Source organism: Rattus norvegicus, chromosome 6 (genome assembly GCF_036323735.1).
Source record: "Rattus norvegicus strain BN/NHsdMcwi chromosome 6, GRCr8, whole genome shotgun sequence".
Lineage (NCBI taxonomy): Eukaryota > Metazoa > Chordata > Mammalia > Rodentia > Muridae > Rattus > Rattus norvegicus.
Window position 1 is genome coordinate 34,145,759 of NC_086024.1, and position 8,121 is coordinate 34,153,879.

Genomic DNA, 8,121 nt, shown 5'->3' on the forward strand with positions numbered 1-8,121 from the left:
TTCCCAGAAGTCTGTGCATCTTTGAAGTAAGGTGAGGAAGGGAGTGGTAGGCTGGAGTGATGACAAAATGACAGGAAGGAAATGATGGGACCTGGGGCTATGACAGAGCCACTGTGGACTGGGCAGGAGAGGAGCCAAGAATAGAGTACACAGGGCAATCCCCACTTGTGCAAAAGCTGTGACTGTCCCTTGGTGTAGTTCCTGAATGTGATAGCCACTTCCCAGAGTTCCTTGATTCTTGAGGCAGGCCATAGTCCAACAACAATAACAAAAGAGAATTATTAGGGAAGATATCAATCATTTATCTATCACTTATTATCTATCATGTATGTATGTGTGTGTGTATGTATGTATGTATGTATGTATCTCTGTATCTACATCTGTCTAATCCATATCTTTATTATCTGTATTTATATGTTTATATCTATCTATATCTGTCTATTCCCTAATTACAGCCAGGTCTATACCTGTTGACTTGGCTTCTGAAGGCTTCCTGGTGGCTCCTTGTCTATACCAAGTTCCTTCTTGTTGCGATACACCAAGCTTGTAATTACGCTCAGAGCTTCCTTGGCTTGTCTCATGATTCTTCTTCTACTGTCTCAATTCCGAGTCTCCTTGGCTAGTGGTCTAAACTTTAAGAACCGATGATGTCACACACCCTTTCCATATCATCAAGGAAAGTGGCCAGTAATGAGAGTAGCTGTGACAGTCATGGGAAGGAGAAGTTAGATGCATCTTTGTATAACCCTGGGCCACCAAGCAGGTTGTCTTGACCAACATGTTGATGAAACCTGGATGAGAAGCACATCACAAAGTTGGAACTCCTGGGCTGGGTGAGACTATAATCCAGAGACACTTGATGGGAGGAAGCAGCAGCCGTGCATGGCCCCCCGCTCCTCCGACAGATGCTCTCATTATTGGGTTCCTGAGTTTGCACTTTGCACACGTGGTTCTTATCACCTATGGTTTATTCCTACTTTTCAGTTCTCCTGAGACTATTATACTCCCCCGTCTCTCCTGGGGGCACTGCTGCTCACCTCTTTATGGTCTTTGTGTAAAGTCTGGAGCAGCTGTGTCTGCCATGTGTGTCTTGGGGGAAAGGTAGGGCTTGCAGGCTAGCAGACTGAATCAATGGAGCCTAATTTATCAAGTTCTTTGAGTAGGCTTTCTCTCCAGCATGGATACATGTACAGAAAATGTGAATCTGGGTGATATCACACCCTTACTTATTTCAGTGACAGCAATGGCTTCCTATCGTGCATAGAATATGTCCTGGGCTCCTTCAACAGTCGGCCATATCTATAGATCTCCATCTTGTCATTGGGGTGCTTCGTCTCTGCCCATCCTGCATCAGTGTCTGAATACCCCATGCTCTTTCCCACACTGAAGACCCAGCACTGTTCAGTCAGGTGTCCCTGAATGTCCCACATTCCATTATCCCCTTGGCCAGCTTCCTTTCCGTGCTTCAGGTCTCAGCCAAGGTGTTGCCTCTTCAGAGAAGTCTTCCCTGGTTATGGTATCCACCTCTCTATGTTACTTAGAAAAACAAACGAACCAAAAAACGAATCTATTATCTATGTCTCCAAGTAGCCTTCATGTGAGTTGGGTCACATCGGATATATTTACCACTGCATACCCCCAAAATACTGCTAAGAATGCAACGGTTCATAGTCAACAGATGAGTAGCTGAGCAACATGTATAAGAATGTTCTGTACTCTAAGTGACTTAACCTCAACCCAAGGAAGCCATAACCTGTCACTTTCTGACTGGTGTTTCGGAGCACTGAGCCCAGACACAGGCTCTTAGCATAGTAGCAATAACAAAATTATACATTTTAAATATATACATGTGTTAGTTATAAATGCGTACATGTGTGGGAAACATGGTGGCTGGAAACCAGGGCTGTAAGGAAAAGTAACTTGGCATTATATTTCTTACTTTGAGAGGGGAAGGCATCCCAGTGTCCTTTTGGTTGCCGTAATAAAATACTGACAAAGAGAGACCTAGGGGAAGGAAGGATTTATTCGTCTTATACCTCTAGGTCTTAGTCTACCATGGAGGTGAATCAGAACAGGAGCTTGGAGCAGGAGCCATAGAGGGAGTCAGCTTGCTGGGTCGCTCATGTGCTCATGATTAGCTAGCTTTGTTAAACAGCTCAGGACCACCTGTCTGGGGATGATGTCGCCCACTGTGGGTTGGGCCTTCCTACATCAATTACCATTCAAGACAACTCCCCAAGATAGGCTCACAAGCCAATCTGACTTATGCTTTCCTCTTAGATGAGTCTAGGCTGTGTTCAGTTGGCAACGGTAATGAGACAGAAGGCTTGGGGATTCCTAACAGCTGCCCATAGATGCTGGAGCCTTGCCCTATTGTAGAAAGAGGTGTGTGTGTGTGTGTGTGTGTGTGTGTGTGTGTGTGTGTGTGTGTGTGTAGCAGGTCTTAAAGGAAGTGATATCATCAGTGGAGATGATACTAGAAATTTCCTTTGGGGAGGCTATGGGGCTCGATGACCTTTGAAGCTACTATCAGATTGAAATATCTGCACATTCAAAAATGATTCTGAAATGTCTTTGGAGGGTAGTTCAATAAGCAGGGAAAAGTAGGAAGATAGTCCTACCTCACATATTTATTACTTTTTGTCTTTGAGACACTTCCCCCAACACGCGCGCGCGCGCGCACGCACGCACACACACACACACACACACACACACACACACACACCCCTTGGCCTTGGGTAACTTTAGCAGACTGGGTCATTTTTTGTGTATATTTGTGTTCATGTGTGTGTGTGTGTGTCACTGGGAGCAGGAGATCACTGATTAAACTACACTGGGCAGCTGGTGAACTCTGGGATCCTCCTGTCTCTGCTGCTCTGTAGCTGCCATTGCAGATGTTTGCCTTTATGCCTGGCCCCGTGCATGGGTGCTAGGAATTAACTTCTGGTCCTTTTGTCTACACAGCCAGTTGATTGCCCTGTCTGTAGACTGGATGATTATTGAGTAAACAAACCACTCAGTGTTTCCTCTTTCTTCCTTCCCAGGATGGAGCATCCCTTTCACCCCGAGAACAGTGTATAGAGGTGAGAGTGTGCCTAGGCTTGGGCCACTGGTGTCTGCATTCTTGTGCTCCTCCTGTCAGCCTGAGATAATCTGGATAAGTCAGAATCACAGAAAGAAAAAACTCAAGCAATGGACCCCACGCAAGCTCAACCCAGTGCGGCCAACCCCAGAAACCCTGCAAAGTCATAAATGCAAAGAAAGTCTTTTGCTGTAAGGCTCCAAGACTTGGGGGAGTACCTGACAGACAACATTCTCATAGAAGAACTAACTGATGGGTAGGCTATGGTTTTGCATGGACTGCATTGCCTGGACCTCTGTGTTGAGAGTGTCAGGCAGAGATCATTGCTTTGTTTTGTACCATCCAGATTTAGGAAAGGGTTTCCCCCCTTTTCCATGTATTACTCCTTCCATGACCTTTTCCTGAAGTACTCATTGTTCAGACCCACGGGATAATCCACCCCATTTATAAGGTTCCACTCCCTCCCACTGAGCCACTTTTGGCCTCTCAGTCCTCCTGTCTGCGGCTGACAACCCCTTTGCCTATGCTGGGAAGACGTCAGGTGTATGGCAACACTGAGCAAGTGGAATTCAGAGAGATGAGGGTTCTTTGACGGTGCAACAAGGCGCAGATACTTAGTTGGTTGAACCTCCTTGGAGAGCAGAGAAGGGAGCGGCTGCATGCTCACTGTGATGGTAGGTGACGGTAGGTGACAGTAGGTGACAGTAGGTGTTGGTAGGTGAGGCACCCCATGCGCAAACTGGGGTTCTTTGTGATGAGATGGTCACTCCTCCCTTTGCCCTACCTATCACAGACAGGTGGGCGTGGCCTTCCGAATGCCCCTGCCTCCCTCTCTGAAATGAAATCTCTAAAAGCTGAACAGGGTGGAGAACTGTAAGCAGAGATTCAGATTCAGGCTGCAACAGAACAGAAGGAGTCAAAGCCCGGGAGGAAAGCCTGAATGGGCTTGGAGAGGACAAAATAAAACAGCAGACACATTTATACAGGTCTCTCCTACCTCTCAGAACAAAACAATTATGAGATAAGAGAGGCATGGATGGAGGAAATTCTTTCATTTTTCACATTGCGGGCTGGAGAGATCCAATAGGCTGTTTATGAAGAACAATAAAGAAGATACATGTGTTCAGTAAAGAGGTTGTTACAAATATATCGGGTGGTTTTGAAAAGCCAGGGTTTTCTCCCCGCTTTTGGATGAAGCTGTCAGCCGAGTATTAAAAGATTTTCTTTTTCTTTCTCTGTCTTTTTTTTCCTTCCTCTTGCTTTTTTTTCTTCCCCCAGAGCAATAAATGATACCAGTGGTTTGTTACAATTGGCAGAAAGAGTTATCATTTTTCTTTAGGATTTGGAAATGCAATCAAAGACGGGCAGATTGGAGCCCGAATTAAATGAAGCTTAAACAAACACAAAGGAAAAAAAATCTCCGCTGTTTTTTTTTTTTTTCTTAAACAAACAAACACTGGAGTTGCGGCTCCGAGTTGCTAATTTGAAGCTGCAAAGAATCTGACACTCGCACTTGACAAAATGGTGCCAAAGCCAGGAGATGGACACCTCTTGGTTAAGGACTGAATGTTCTGATCATTTTATGAAAGTAAAAACCCATTGTTTTAGGAAACTCTGTAGTGAAACCTGTCTGGCAGTCTAATGGGAAATCACAGAGGACTTTCCTTCTGTTGACTCGAGAACAGGTTAATTCTTTCTGGGGTAAATTAAATAAATGAAAGCTCAGGGGTATGGGGATGTCAGTTCTATGCGGCTGATTTCACTTTTGCTCCATTTGGGGTTCCTACCCCCTGAAGTTGTAGATGCATCTGCATCTTATGTTGTTCACTAATTTTGCTTTGATTCATCCAGATACAGAAAGTCTTCTTACAGTGAGAAATCTCCTCTCCTAGTCAGCCTCAACTGTCACCTTGACACAGCCCAGAATTATCTGGGGGAGTCTCAATTCAGGAATTTCTTCAATCGGGTTGGCTTGTGGGTGTGTGGGTCATTTTCTTGATTGTTGATTGAATGGGGGAGGAACCAGCCCTGGGCAAATGTTCCTGGGTTAAATTAAGAAGGCAGGGTGAGCATGCACCAGGAGGAGCGAGCCCCTAAGCAGCTTTTCTTTATGGTTCCTGCCTCCAGGTTCCTGTCCTGACTTCTCTCAATGACAGGCTGTGACCTGGAAGTGTTAGATGAGATAAACCCTTTCCTCCTCTGCTTGCTTTAGTCATGGGAACAGAAAGCAAGCTAAAATAGTTCCCCTCCTCTATCATAGGTCTAAGAATCAGGGTGGAGGCAAAAGATCCCCTGAGAAGATGGACAGATGTCCACACAGGTTTTTCATAGGAATTTCTTAGGCATTGATGATCTTACTCGAAGGCCTATGGGCAAGATTCTATGATTCCAGGGGCAGTTCTCTTTCTTGAAAACCCAGAGTGAATCTGAACTGAAGAAAGGCCCTCTGTGTGCAGGGCAGGGACCGCTAGAGTTGCCAGATTCCAATCGGAAGCAGAGACACTACGAGGCAGAGTGTCACAGATGTGTTAGGGGAGCGCCATTATGTTTGAATAGAAAATGGCCTCCTCTGGCTCACTGAGCACATTTTGGCAAGGTGTGAAACCTGTCAGGGGAGGGGCCTACCTGCAGGAAGTAGGCCACTGGGGAGTGGATCTTGAAGTTTATAGGCCCATTTTTGCTTTACTGTTTTCTCCTTTCTGGTCCACTGAGCTGTGGCAGGGTAGCCTTACACTCCAGTCACCGTAGCTGTGAGGCACTCCCTCTGCCATGCCTTCTCCACCAGGATAAACTGTTTCTTGTGAGTCAAAATCAATTCCCCTCCCCTTACGTTGCCTTTTTGTTCTCTTTTTAATTTTACCTTTAAATTAGGCATTTGGTTGCAGAGATGGGTAACATCATAGCTATTACAGGGAAAAAAAAGCCACACCGTATGATTTCCTCAGTGGCATATTTTGCATTTGTAATCTGAAGTTTACTTCTTTTCAGTACAGGGGCCAAGTGTGTGTCACGCATCACACATTGCTTTGTTTGTCCTCAGGTTCCATGAGGAAGAATTTGAGGCGCTCACCCGACGTCGTGAGTGAAGGTCACTCTGCTTTGTCAGTGTTGCCCTCTCTCTGGGCACTGGGTCCCCGGCTCATTTACCTCCTGGTCCCCTGCCTAGCTGTCTGCTGCAGTTGTGCTGTGTCTCTCCAGCTCTAGAACGCCTACTTTGAGGGGCCTCAGGTAGCTGACTAGCATGCTCACACTGTGCAGACTGTCTCTCATAAACAGATCAAAACAATGTTTTCTCCACCTTTCCACAGCAGTATTGGATAAAAATTGTTAGGAGGTTGGTGTGTGTGTATCTCTCTGTGTGTGTATGTGTGTGTGTATCTGTGTGTGTGCGTGTGTGTGTTTGTGCGTGTGTGTGTATGTGTGTATTCATTTATGTATGTGTGTGTATGTGTTTGTTTGTAGTGTGTGCATATAGTATGTGTGTTTGTGTATACGTGTGTATGTGTTTGTGTGTAATATGCATGTGTGTGTTTATGTATAGTGGGTGTATAGTATATATTTGTGCTTGCATATATGTGTGTATGTGTTTATGTGTAGTGTGTGTATATAGCGTGTGCGTGTTTTGTGTATATGTGTGTGTAGTATGTGTATATGTGTTTGTGTGTAGGTATGTGTGTATGTGTGTGTGGCATGTTTATGTGTTTGTGTGAAGTATGTGTATGTGTGTGAAGAATGTAGTTTGTGTGTGTGTGTGTGTGTGTGTGTGTGTGTGTGTGTGTGTGATGGTGTATGTGCCCATGCACACACAGATAGAGATGAGAGGACAGGATCAAGAGTCGTCTTCTATTTCTCTCCACTTTATTTTTTGAGAAAAGATCCTCTTACTGAACCTGAAGCTCACTGTTTTGGCTAGGTTGACTCCCAGCTCGCTCCTAAATCTTCTTGTCTTTGCTCCCCAGTGTTGGGGTTTGAGGCATAAGTAGCCATGCCTAACTTTAAAAAGTAAGTGATGGGGATTTGAACTCAGGTCTTTTGCTTTCACAGTAAGCATTGGACTATCTTCTCAGCCCCAAGATTTTTTTGATAGCTAACATGTGCTACCATTTAGAGAGAAAACTATGCTTTTGAAATGTTTATAATTCATCCTCCTACTCCACTCATGTCCCTTCAAGCTTAAATGGCATACTCAGGGACATTTAGTCACAGGTACAGATGGGGTCTAAGGCATCAGTGAGAGTCACATCTTCTTCCTCAATGAAACTTTCTGACAAGGGATGTGTGTGATGGCTACTCTTGGTTTTCACCTTGACTATATCTAGAATGAACTACAATCCAGACCAGATATGGAGGACACATCTGTGGGAGATACTCTGCTTGGTTTGAAGTGGGTGACTCCACTTCTAATCCAGACCTTTGAAGTAGGAAGACACATCTCTAATCCAGATCTTGAGGTGGGAAGACACACACTTTTAATCTGGACCACACCTTCTGCTGGAAGCTCATATAAGGATGTGGAAGAAGAAAGGTTTTGCTCTCTGCCTGCTTGCCCTCACCTTGCTAACACATTCTTTGGGAGTCTAGCTTATACAGAAGACCAGCTGAGGCACCCAGCCTTATGGGACTGAGCAACTACTAGACTCTTGGGTTTTCTTTTCACAGCTAGACATTGTTGGATTAGCTGAACTATAGCCCGTAAGTCATTCCAATAAATTCCATATTCATTCCATAAGTTCCATGGCTCGAGAGAACCCTACTAATACAGGGTGCATTCTTCATGTATACCATACTTTTTCATTTACGTGGTCTATACATATGCATGCGATTATAGTGCATATGTGTGTACATTGTCTTGTGTATGCATGCATGTTTACTGTGATGCATCTATGTGCAGAGGCCAGAGGTCAATGCTGGGTAACTTCCTTTATTGATCTCTACCGAATCTTTTGAAATAAGGTCTCTCATTAAACCTATATCTCATATTATGCCAGACTGGCTAAACAGCAAGATCCAGAAGTTTGCCTGTCTCTGGCACCCCCACT

At 44.8% G+C, this 8,121-nt stretch overlaps 1 long non-coding RNA gene across 4 annotated transcripts in view; it reads left to right on the plus strand.

The window, feature by feature from the left end:
- The window catches only part of LOC103692581 (uncharacterized), a 42,015-nt gene extending 35,596 nt beyond the window's left edge, over positions 1-6,419 (plus strand). For 3 of the 4 annotated variants that reach the window (XR_005505750.1, XR_005505752.2, XR_001838302.3), the window contains one exon: positions 3,045-4,819. This is a non-coding gene — a long non-coding RNA (uncharacterized LOC103692581). Of the gene's footprint in view, positions 1-3,044; positions 4,820-6,122 lie in introns of those variants that run through there. The other variant, XR_005505751.2, reaches the window with a different exon arrangement.
- The last annotated feature ends 1,702 nt before the right edge of the window (positions 6,420-8,121 follow it).